A 12,930-nucleotide genomic window follows, 5' to 3' on the forward strand; every position below is an offset into this window, starting at 1 on the left:
TAATATTTAATGCTGTACTGTTTTTAACACTTGATGGGGAGCAGCCCAGAGTGGCTGGGGAAACTCAGCCAGATGGGCAGGGTATAAATAATAAATTATTATTATTATTATTATTATTATTATTATTATTATTATTATTATTATTACTATTCCCTGACAGACTCCAACTCCCATCCCCACCAACCAGCATTGCTAATGATCAGAGATGATGGGAGTTGCAGTCCAAACCACACCTGGAGGACTACAGGTGCTCAATCCCTGCTATACACAGTGATGCGAGGGAAGATATGTATGCTTGTCTTTAATAAAAGGAGCTCTCAGGCACAAAAATAAAACCAGAAGAATGGGAAACTGCAAATGAGGATATGGCACTGTTTTGTTGAGAGAGGTACCTTCAAACACGTGAACCATCTCACAAATGGGAGGGATTTCTGGTGGCATACAGAAATGTCAACGGAATGGCGGAGTATAGGATTTGCCGTATCAACCAGGAACTATCAGTGCTTGCGAATATGCTATATTTCTGATACCATTATAATGATCTCTTTTATGATGAATGGACATCAATTTTTTTGAATGCTGCCAATTCGCATGATTTACGTAGTTGACGTGGCAGTTACATGTGTCCACTCTCTCTTTCCTAAATTCTGCTCATGAACTCTGCTTTGATTATTTTCTTACACATTCAGTCTGTCATTTAAGCTACCTGCACTACCAGGTATGACCTGAACACAAGATATTAATGTAATTGACTTACTTTTTACAAGAGATTAATAGATTTTCCACTTACATTACACTGTTGTTTTGTAAGTTGACTTGGTCCATATTCTAAGATGCCTTTCTTCCGATTTAAAATGCAGAACTTTGAAATTTTTAGGTCCTCCATTCATTCACATCTATTTCCTCCTTCAAAATTACCTTTGTGCTGAAGTGTTTCCTCACACTGGTGAAACTCTTCCCAAAATAAACCTCTTGATGCAACCATGCGCATCACTGGATGAAGTTTGTGTTTTCCTTGAAGGGTTTTATCAATGCACAAATGTACATCTGCACACTGGACAAAATTAAAAGATGCAACTGAACAGGAGGAACTGAAAGCAGTGAGAAACTGCATGTGCACAAAGCCTGAAAATAAAAAGCGGATTATATTATTGGATTTTTAATCCTTTGGCACAGTTCAATAAATAACACCTGTAATTTAAAATCCCAAAATCTCAGGATAAATTCAAATGGAGGAATTTCTGAGGAATCTCTAGTTTATCTGTCGATATGCATTTTTGTCTTTTGCAGCGCATTCAACAGCAAGTCACAGTTTTGCATGCTTAGAAATCAATGAAACATAACAACTGTGAAGAATGGTAACTTTCTATTCCCCCCTTGCTACTTCCTTTTCAAAATGGGGATCAGGAAAGATTTTCTAGGAGATATGATCAGGCCAGTTACAAATCTAAAGTGGCTCAGCCATTTTCCATTTATACTATTCTTTTTGTTTGAGGTTATGAAGGCTTTCTTCAGGCAAAAGGCGAAGTGTTTGGGTGTGAGAGTTCATCTCAATCTATTCGCTCTCTTGTCAAACACAAATGTCAAATCAACAGCACTAAAATGGTTTTTTGTGAAGGGGAAGAAAAATAATGTCTACAGCAATGTGAGCAGAACCTTTGGAAGTGAAAATGAAACTTCAGTCGTTAACATGAAAGTCGTGCTGCAGGAATTGAAAATGTAAGTTAAGTTTAGGTAGCCTGGAGACTGAAATGTTAATTTGTCACATGTGAAATTTCAGTTTCTAACACAGGAGAGGCAGAACTTCAAGTAACAATGGAAATGTTGAAGTTCATAGTAGTGAAATTTCTTTTATCTTTTGGGACATATCACTTTGTACCATATTTTAAGCTCTTGTGATCAGAACAGAGTACTATGCATTACTCATCTATCTATATTTGTATCTCAGACTTATTCCAAGGACCGCAGGGTGGTATAAGGATGATCTTATTTTATCCTCAGTTAGTATAAAAGAGACCTGATGACTTGAGTACAGTGAACTGGTAAATTTTGTGCCAGAGCGAGAACTTGAACCCACATCTCTTTGAACCTAGGTCAGCATTGTATCTGGGAACCTTCTTCCCTGTTAAATCTTGCTTTCATCTGGTAGGGAGTTATTTTCCCCAGTGAGGGCAGTTAAAATACAATTTCTTACATCCTTTTAGGCCCCTCCTAAAATCGATGAGGATTGCCATTCAATTGGTGTGCATGTGCACTACGTCTTGTGATCAATTATGTGGAATGTGGCTTACCAGCCCTCCCCAATATTTTATTCAAGTTGGCAGGCCTACTGCTCATAGACAGAGGTAAAATCCTTGGTGGCAGATGCAGTGTGTTTGGTCTGTCTCTTTAACAAACATGCCTAGTCTTTAGACGAAACTCCCCTCCGCTCTCTGGATGTGGTTCCTTCCAGAGCTGAGTAGGAACTAGTTGGAACCTTAGTCATGCCTATGTAGCATGTCCTAGCTGATGAAAACCCTAGCTGGAGAAAACCCGATTGCCATTTGCCATGTGTTCCAATCCAGCGCTAAACTGCAGGTTCTCCCAGGGGAAAATGTGTACATGAGCCCTAACTGAATTGTGCTGGTAATATGCAATAGATCTATTTTTTCGTTCTTATACACAAGAAGCTAATTCAGCAATGTTGTTGTTTGTTTAGTCATTTAGTCGTGTCCGACTCTTCGTGACCCCATGGACCAGAGCACGCCAGGCACTCCTGTCTTCCACTGCCTCCCGCAGTTTGGTCAAACTCATGCTGGTAGCTTCGAGAACACTGTCCAACCATCTCATCCTCTGTCGTCCCCTTCTCCTTGTGCCCTCCATCTTTCCCAACATCAGGGTCTTTTCCAGGGAGTCTTCTCTTCTCATGAGGTGGCCAAAGTATTGGAGTCTCAGCTTCAGGATCTGTCCTTCCAGTGAGCACTCAGGGCTGATTTCCTTCAGAATGGATAGGTTTGATCTTCTTGCAGTCCATGGGACTCTCAAGAGTCTCCCCCAGCAACATAATTCAAAAGCATAATTCAGCATAAAAAAGGTAAAGGGACCCCAAACATTAGGTCCAGTCGTGACCGACTCTGGGGTTGCGACGCTCATCTCGCTTTATTGGCCGAAGGAGCCGGCGTACAGCTTCTGGGTCATGTTGCCAGCATGACCAAGCCACTTCTGGTGAACCAGAGCAGCACACGGAAACGCCGTTTTCCTTCCCGCTGGAGCGGTACCTATTTATCTACTTGCACTTTGACGTGCTTTCGAACTGCTAAGTTGGCAGGAGCAGGGACCAAGCAACAGGAGCTCATCCCGTCACGGGGATTCAAACCGCCAACCTTCTGATTGGCAAGTCCTAGGCTCTGTGGTTTAACCCACACTGCCACCCGCGTCCCTCTATAATTCAGCATAGATCAGATTAAAAGTTTTGGTCCTTTCTTCTACAATGTACTGTTACCAAACAAATAATGTAACTGGGCGATTAAAAAATGCCTTTGTGTGGGCATGTGCTGGGCTGTGGTTGCATATGAATGGATGGGATAAAGGGGGAAAGTGGAAGAAAGGGATTGCGAAGGATTTGCAAATCAAATGCTGCAGTTGTGTGAAAATAAATCAATACACAGTGAACGGACAAATAAATAAAAGCAATAACATGTGCATTCATGCCTTTACATTTGGGGTTAATTCACCATCCTTTCTTCTGTTGGTAACTGGAGAAGTTTCCTCCCCTTGAAAGTGCTGTGTCACTTCTTCTTCTTTATCCAAAATTCCAGCCAGAGTTCAGGAAGTTACCTCCGTCTGCTACTTCTCCTTTTCTTCTCTCTCCAGATTTACACAAACTAATTAGCCATACATTATTCATTGTCAAATATTTAATGCCCTGTTCCTTGCTCACTTGTCATTAGCAAGCTGCTTTCATTCTGGCAACAGGAGTCTGCGAGGTGGTGCTGTTTTACAGGGGCGATTATTTAAATTGCTCAAATCCAATAAATGCGGGTAGGTAACCAAGTTGCTGAGGTATCGTGGCTTCTGGCTGTCAGTTAAGTGGCATGAACAAAATCAGTTTATGCAAGTCCACTTTAAGAAATACAAAAAACCTTGGCATTCTGTTGCCTCTTTTTTGAGAAATGATGTAGTAAAATCTTTGAGTGCCGCTGCTGCTCTTGGGATTGGTGAGAGTTGTAGTCCAAAACAGTTGGAGGGCACCACGTTGGCAAAGGATGTGTATATATCTTTAATGATTACTCATAAACGTGTGTATTTTTCATGAAGGCTGGTTTCGTATAAGGTTGGTAAATTCTGTGGAATTTATACTCAGCTTATTTTAGGATCTATGTTTTTTTAATTTGCGTTGCTATTTCTGGCATTTTTGTTTATAATAAGGGTTTCCTCTTCCTATGCACAGTGTAGTCCTGTAAAGATCTCCTCAGAGTAAATTCAATTAAGTTCGGTGGGGCTTACTCCCAGGTCACTCTGCATAGGATTGAACCTTCACTTTTCTAGCGTATGGTGAACTATGGACATAGATCAAAATTTATATCCAAATAGTTTTTTCGATAAATGTAGTTTTCTGTTTTTGCTTGGGCATTTATTCCATGATATAATGCTAGTTTCGTGATATTTTGTTAACCTACAAAGGTAGATGTTCTAAGAATACTAATTTTCTCCCTCCCCCCCCCCATTTTAAGAAGTGCATAAATGCATTTGCCCTATGTTTCAAGCTTTAATCTGAGATAGAGAATTGATCTTGACATTGCATGCAAGTTCTCGTGCATCCCCTCACGCAATGTTCAGGTGAAAAACTCTCTTCATGCTAATTGACCAAAGATTTGAAGAACAGCTGGGGACATTGGGGGTGGGACTTGCATATGAGCTCTTGCCCTATCCACACTTTAATCTTTTGGATGTTCAGGCAAAGGCAACTAGCACAAACCTTCCCATTGCGGCTAGCTTACCAGACAAGGAATCTTTAGCACCTGTGGTATAGAAAGTAAAAAATCCAAATGGAAAGAAGTGTTAGAACATTTATGACATGTCAGTGGTACTGTACAGTGGTACCTCAGGTTAAGAACTTAATTCGTTCTGGAGGTTCGTTCTTAACCTGAAACTGTTCTTAACCTGAAGCACCACATTAGTTAATGGAGCCTCACACCGCCGCCACACCGCCGCTGTGTGATTTCTGTTCTCATCCTGAAGCAAAGTTCTTAACCTGAGGTACTATTTCTGGGTTAGCGGAGTCTGTAACCTGAAGCATCTGTAACCTGAAGCATCTGTAACCTGAAGCATCTGTAACCTGATGTACCACTGTAGTTACATATATCCATGCTCTGGCTCAGCAAAAGGATAAAGGCATGGAACAAGGCTTCCACATTCAGGCTCTCTCACCACCTGTGCAACGGGCAGCTGTGTGGCTAAGTGAGCTGAGGGTGTAGGAAATACTGATGATCAGCATCCATTTCAGTCTCACTTCAGGTCTGGGTTTGGTACCCAAATTGCCTTGGAGAACCTGGTGGATAATCTACCATGGGACAAGGAGAGGCATAATGTGGCCCTGCAGATTCTCTGGGATGTTTTGGTAGCTTCTGATACTATTAACCAAGGTATCATATGGGATGGAGAACTTTTCTACTCCTTTCTGCATGGCCTTTCTAGAAAGTTGACTTGGAGGGCTATTGTTCTGCCCCATGGTAGTTGTGCTATTGTGTGCCATAGGAATATTGTCCTCTCTGCTGTCTATAAAATCTTCCAGGCCAAAGTACTTCAGATGGAAGTATGAGATATAAAGTGATTGTAATGTAAACAAGTGGGACCTGAAACAAAATGTTGCAGGACTGATTTCTCATGTTCAGCCAGCTATGTCTTCTTTCAAGGTAAAGGTAAAGGTACCCCTGCCCGTACGAGCCAGTCTTGCCAGACTCTGGGGTTGTGCGCCCATCTCACTCAAGAGGCCAGGGGCCAGCGCTGTCCGAAGACACTTCCGGGTCACGTGGCCAGCGTGACATCGCTGCTCTGGCGAGCCAGAGCTGCACACGGAAACGCCGTTTACCTTCCCGCTAGAAAGCGGTCCCTATTTATCTACTTGCACCCGAGGGTGCTTTCGAACTGCTAGGTTGGCAGGCGCTGGGACCGAGCAGCGGGAGCGCACCCCGCCGCGGGGATTCGAACCGCCGACCTTTCGATCGGCAAGCCCTAGGCGCTGAGGCTTTAACCCACAGTGCCACCCGCGTCCCACTCTTTCGAGGTAATTCATTCTATTTATGGCTCCTACCCCAATACTGTAGTCAACCCATATTCCATGCCCACTAAGCATGGTTGGTTGTCAATGGATTATACAATACATACTCCTGCAAACCTTAAAGAAGAAAATATCTAGATTAGGACTCCTGCTTCAAAGGAAGATAAATAAAGAATACTTGCTTTTATATCTGCAAAAGGAGGAATATCCCAAGCTGTAGACTTTCAAGTTTGATATCATCCACTCTTCACAGTGGACCCCTTGGAATTGTAGTTTGGGGACTTTGAACAGAATAGTTGTAGCAGTGTCACCAGGCTACAATTTCAAAGATTATTTGGAGGAAGCTGTGGCAATTAAAACTGCTACAAATTTGTCGAGTAGTGTAGGCATCTACTAAATATAGGGCTGTAATCCACAAACCTTCATCCCCAAAGAGGCCTAATGGTATTATGGACATTGATCTTTGTGAAGTTAGTGTGCTTGAGGTTTTTATTGTTTTTCACGTTGCTTTGAGTCACTTCAGATAAAAGCTCTGCTTTCAAATTGCTCTTTTGTTGCTGCTTTATAGAATGAAGTGATTTGAAGCAGAAATGAAACTTTAGAATTTTTTTTTTAAAAAAAACATGCCTGAAAATAAACCAACTGATTCTTTTCATTTTTTCAGTTAGCTGGCTTGTAGTTTAGTGGGATTTGTGGGAAGCCGCAATTTCAAATATGTATTTTTAACATCAAGATCCCTTTCTTAGTGTTTTGCTGTGTGTTAATTTTGTGGGGGGTTTTCCAGCCGAAGGGAAACAACTGCTGTGTCATTCAACCCATCTCTTTACCATAAATCCGATCTCCTCGTTGCCTCATTATAATGTAGTTAGTATAAGGCACACAATCTTATTGCTTGCTTTATGATGGCATTTCCATCTTTTGTGTAGTCCCATTCAAGTTATCACAGTAATGATATTTATCTCTATCAGGGAGGCCTACATGGAAATTACAAACTATCAGATTGTTTATACCAGTGAGTACATATTTAAGAACAGCTTTCTGGTAATGGTTGTTTATTACATTTTCATCCTGCACTTCCTTCAGGGAAGTGCAGGATAACAATTCATGGTTCTCCTCCTCCCATTTTATTTGCATATCAACCCTATGAGCTAGATTAGTTTGAGAGATTGTGGTTGGTGGGACTGTGGGTTAAACCACAGAGCCTAGGACTTGCTGATCAGAAGGTTGGTGGTTCGAATCCCCGCGACGGGGTGAGCTCCCATTGCTTGGTTCCTGCTCCTGCCAACCTAGCAGTTCGAAAGCACATCAACCGTCCCGGCGGGAAGGTAAACGGCGTTTCCGTGCGCTGCTCTGGTTTGCTAGAAGTGGCTTAGTCATGCTGGCCACATGACCCGGAAGCTGTATGCCGGCTCCCTCGGCCAATAAAGCGAGATGAGCGCCACAACCCCAGAGTCGGCCACGACTGGACCTAATGATCAGGGGTCCCTTTACCTTTACCTTTTACCAAGTGAGGAGGCTGAATGGGGGTAACTGAACTTGGATCTCCTCAGTCGTGGCCCTTCACTGGCTCTCAAATCTTCCATTAGTCTCCTATAAATTGTCTTCTATCCAATTAGTCATCTAATATGTATCTTACAGTATGCCTTACCCATTACTCCTAAATGTATCGAGTCGGTGTATACATTGCCATCACCATATAGATCAGCATCTACATGACCCGTTTCTTGCCTTCTGGCTATACACTTTGGTACAACTCATCAGGTGTGCTAGGAATATGTGTAAGATGGGCAGGTAGAAAGTCAGGATACAATGGAATGGCCTTGACTTTCAAGGGATTATTGTGCCTTGTAGAGGCGAGTTCATCTGAACAAGATAGGGGATCGTTACTTTAGCAATTCCTTTTAATGCATAAGCTAGCAGTTACAGTTAGCAAGTTCTCAGGTATGTTTAAAATTCACTAAAGGCTTAGAATACCAGTTTGTCTAGGGTTATCATATTGAGGGTTTGGAACCAGCTATGGCTAAACAAGAGGCCATATTTTGATCTAATAGCAGATATCTCAAAAAAACAACCATTGGAGCTTCCTGTACAGTGGTACCTCTGGTTAAGTACTTAATTCTTAGCCTGAAGCTGTTCTTAACCTGAAGCACCACTTAGCTAATGGGGCCTCCCGCTGCCGCTGCGCGATTTCATCCTGAAGCAAAGTTCTTAACCCGAGGTACTATTTCTGGGTTAGCGAAGTCTGTAACCTGAAGCGTATGTAACCTGAAGCGTATGTAACCCGAGGTACCACTGTATATCTTTTCATTTTCTCAGACTTTTAGGATACCGCTGTAATGTTCTTGACTGTTTTGTGCTGCCTTTGTGACCTTGTCAGCATGCAGTTTAATTATGTGCTGATGCATTAAGTGTGGCATTCAGCTAGGTTTTACTCAGAGTAAATGTGACTAAGTTTGGTCCCTTAATTTCAATGGGTCTACTCTGAGTAAATCATAGCTGAATGCTCCTTTATTTTGTTTTCTCCTTTCTGGGGTATGATTGAAGGCCAGTGCAATGCAAAAATGAATGGGTTAGGCTTAGAAACAGTAGCTGGCCCAAGGCCATCTAGTAAACCCAAGCAGAATTTGAACCCAGGTTGCCCTGTCCAAGTCCAACGCTTTATCTATTTCATCATTACCCTGGCTTTTTGTGCTGGCTTATTGGTCTTACAGCAGCACTGTACGGATTTTGACATCTAAAGATAGCTCTCCTTGCTTGAGCTATAATAGACGAAGGTTTAATGATGCCTGACAGCTATGATAGATAAAGAATCTCTCTCTTTCTGTGTGTGTCTCTCCTCTTGCACATACACACACATTTACAGATGCAGACTATTTTTAGGATGTTGGTATTAAAATAGACAGCTCAATAATACATTTTGAGTGGCCTATGTAGTAAAAAGGGGTGGCATGTGGGGGAAACCATGAAAATAGTTATTGCTTGAATCTGCTTCCCTTTGTTCAAAATTTGTTGAAGAGTATGATGTCAAAAGGTTAAATTGAATGTAAAAGACTATATTTAATGTCACATGAGTGTTTTGTTTTAACTTCAAAGCTTCTTCACATAGTAACTTTTCTTCAGGACAAGATGTGTTCTTCGGTAATTGCTCTTCATTGAGATGAATATAAAGGAAGTTCTATCTTCAGAGTAAAGATTTGAGAAAAGAAAGTATTACGGGTTTTTTATATATAAAAAATCAGCTATAAAATTTATAGTCAGATCACGTGAGTTGACATGGTGCTGTAAGCAGCATTTTCTAACATTTAGTATAAGTTCCTCAGAATAGCAGATCCTCCAAGTGTCTCTATTTTCCAGGGACGTCCCAGATTTAGAGAAGCCATCCCAGTTTCTGATTTGATCCTGGAATGTCCCACTTTTCCTTAGGATGTCCCTATTTTTGTTGGAGAAATGTTGGCGTTATCTGACCCCCAAGCTGTCTGAAGGCAATGCTGTGTAGGGATGTTTTGTTTTTTTAATGTTTTATTATGTTTTTATATAAGTTGGAAGCTGCCCAGAGTGGCTGGGGCAACCTAGTAAGATGTGCGAAATTAGTAGTATAATTATCATTATGGAAACGTCCCTGTTTTCATTGGAGAAATATTGGAGGGTATGCAAGAGAGAACTATCTATTCTCTTTAGGTTGAGAAGGTTTTATTACCACCTCCTTTAGGTTTTACTTATTTAACATATTTTCATACAATGAAAGGTGTACAATGCAAATTCCTGCATTGCACTAGATGACCCTCAGGGTCCCTTCCAACTCTATAATAATAATAATAATAATAATAATAATAATAATAATAATAATAATTTATTATTTGTACCCCGCCCATCTGGCTGGGTTTCCCCAGCCACTCTGGGCGGCTTCCATAGAAACAAAAAATACACTAAAATATAACAGATTAAAAACTTCCCTGAACAGGGCTGCCTTAAGATGTCTTCTGAATGTCAGGTAGTTATTTATCTCTTTGACATCTGATGGGAGGGCGTTCCACAGGGCAGGCGCCACTACCTAGAAGGCCCTCTGCCTGGTACCCTGTAGCTTTGCTTCTTGCAATGAGGGAACCGCCAGAAGGCCCTCGGCGCTGGACCTCAGTGTCCGGGCTGAACGATGGGGGTGGAGACGCTCCTTCAGGTATACTGGGCCGATGCCGTTTAGGGCTTTAAAGGTCAGCACCAGCACTTTGAATTGTGCTCGGAAACGTACTGGGAGCCAATGTAGGTCTTTCAAGACCGGTGTTATGTGGTCTCGGCGGCCGCCCCCAGTCACCAGTCTAGCTGCCGCATTCTGGATTAGTTGTAGTTTCCGAGTCACCTTCAAAGGTAGCCCCACGTAGAGCGCATACAATTGTGTGATTCTATGATTCTACAGAGTTGGCATTAAAAACACAACAATAAAACCACATACACATAAACAGAATACAGTGGTACCTTGGTTTTCGAACACCTCTGTAGTCGAACATTTCAGAACTTGAACGCCAAAAACCCGGAAGTAAATGCCTTGGTTTTCGAATGCACCTCAGAAGTCAAACAGGAAAAGCAGCTTCCGTTTTGAGTTTTCTGTATTGAGGCTTCCATTATGAGGCTTCCACTTTCAGTTTTCGGTCTTTGAACGTTTTAGAACTCAAATGGACTTCCCAAACAGATTACGTTCAAAAACTGAGGTACCATTGTAGTAATTTAAACCAATAGATACTAAAAGTCAGAAAAGGCCCAGCAGTGCCAGTGCCTGCCTCCATTCAGAGTGAATTTGGTTCTGAATTGGTCACCTAGCAATTCCCCACATCACCAGCATTATGCAAGAATAGCTACTTAGTCATAAGTTAGCTAAGCCATCTAGTGATGGTCATGAATTTGGATGGCATTAAAAGAGGATGAGGCAAAATATTGGAGGATAAGTCTATCAGTGTCTCCTAACCACATGTATTACTTTTGTGGCTGCAGGCAGTAGGCCTCTGAATACCAGCTGCTGGGAATCTCAAGGGAGGAAAGTGTTGTTGTGTATATGTCTCACAGGGCCCCCAGAGGCATCTGGTTGGCCAGGATGATAGACTGGGTGGTGCTTTAGCTTGTTCCTGCATGACTTTCATTATGTAAGTGCCTGGAAGATCCTTAAGGTCCACATTCAGAATTTGTGCTTCCCACAAGCGGCAAAGTCTGTACAGTTCTCACAGTTCCTTGCACACCTACTTGGAATGAAAAAGTCAAACTCCAGCCTGGTCCTGCACAAGCCTCAAAGTCACATATTGTGGGAAATCAAATGTTGCTGTTGAATGCAATTACAGTGGTACCTCGGGTTAAGAACTTAATTCGTTCTGGAGGTCTGTTCTTAACCTGAAACTGTTCTTAACCTGAGGTACCACTTTAGCTAATGGGGTTTCCTGCTGCCGCCAGGCGATTCTTGCTCTCATCCTGAAACAAAGTTCTTAACCTGAGGTACTATTTCTGGGTTAGCGGAGTCTGTAACCTGAAGCGTCTGTAACCCAAGGTACCACTGTAGTTTATCATTGTACCACACAGATGGGCAACATGTGGCTTTCCAGATTTTGATGGACTCTTCCATTAGCCCCAGGCAGTACGAACAATGGCCAAGGATGATGGTACACAAGTTTCTCATCCTTTTCGCAAAGCATACATAGCTCTAGTTCTGGTGAGCCAGATGACGTCAAAAACTTCCCATATTTTATATTTAGTTGCTGTGCTGCTTGTAACAAGCAGGAACTTAACAGATCAACCAAATGTTTTGAAGAGGTTAGCTGCTTGTCAGATGTGTGCTGCTTTCCCTTAGTTTGAAATGGGAAGTCTTCATTGTACAAATTGCCAGCTTTTTGGCAAAGATTCTGATTCTTATGTATATTAACACATTTGTAGTTCTTTTTGGTTATATAAAGGAGGAAAAGTCCTAACAGTGCAAGAGACTTACAGAAAATTTGAAACTGAAAACATGCAGGCAGGAGATGTTGCAAAAGTTTAACAGTAATTTACGTCTGTTACGTCAAGACAAATATAGTACCCAAAAGGCAAAGATTAAAGCTGCACACTGACTAGGGAAGGAGCCTCCATTTGAGACAGTGAATGTGCAAACATGCAGAGGATTGGTTGCACATGTTTCTGACATTTAGCTGTGATCTCTGAACCGCATGTGGTGGCTCTGAAAAATAAAGAGATCATAATGGTCTGGATCTGAGTTTCACTGTAGAATGTTACACCCACCCACACACCCACACACCCCATCACATGTGAGTGTTTTCTTCAGTTTTGATAAATGCATACAGTTTTGGTTTCATTGATTTGAGGTAGTTCAGATGGATAGATAAACTGTTGTGCTTGAGAACTAAAGGCTTGGATTCAAATTATGACCCAGTTTCAGTAATGACATGGCCATGCAAAGTTAAGTACTTAATTGAGTTCAAATGCCAACTTAGCTGTCCTACTAAAAGAAAAGGGAAGTCAAGGCTGCAGTCCTATATACACTTTCCTGGAAGTAAATCCCTCCGAATTCAGTGGGGCTTACTTATGGGTATACATGTATAGGACTGGTTGGGTTGAAACCAGTGTCAATTTTGGTTTGATTGAGAAACAGTGTAATCTTAGATAAGGCTTGCAAACTTGTTTTCTATGCCATAAGTGGA

The 12,930-nt window shown here is 41.8% G+C and overlaps 1 protein-coding gene across 1 annotated transcript in view; it reads left to right on the forward strand.

Moving 5' to 3' along the window:
• TFEC (transcription factor EC) overlaps positions 1-12,930 on the forward strand; it is a 122,542-nt gene that overhangs the window by 75,590 nt on the left and 34,022 nt on the right. The gene's annotated exons all lie outside the window — the stretch shown is intronic.

The sequence above is a fragment of the Podarcis melisellensis genome (genome assembly GCF_964234715.1).
Source record: "Podarcis melisellensis genome assembly, chromosome: 10".
In the NCBI taxonomy this organism is placed as follows: domain Eukaryota; kingdom Metazoa; phylum Chordata; class Lepidosauria; order Squamata; family Lacertidae; genus Podarcis; species Podarcis melisellensis.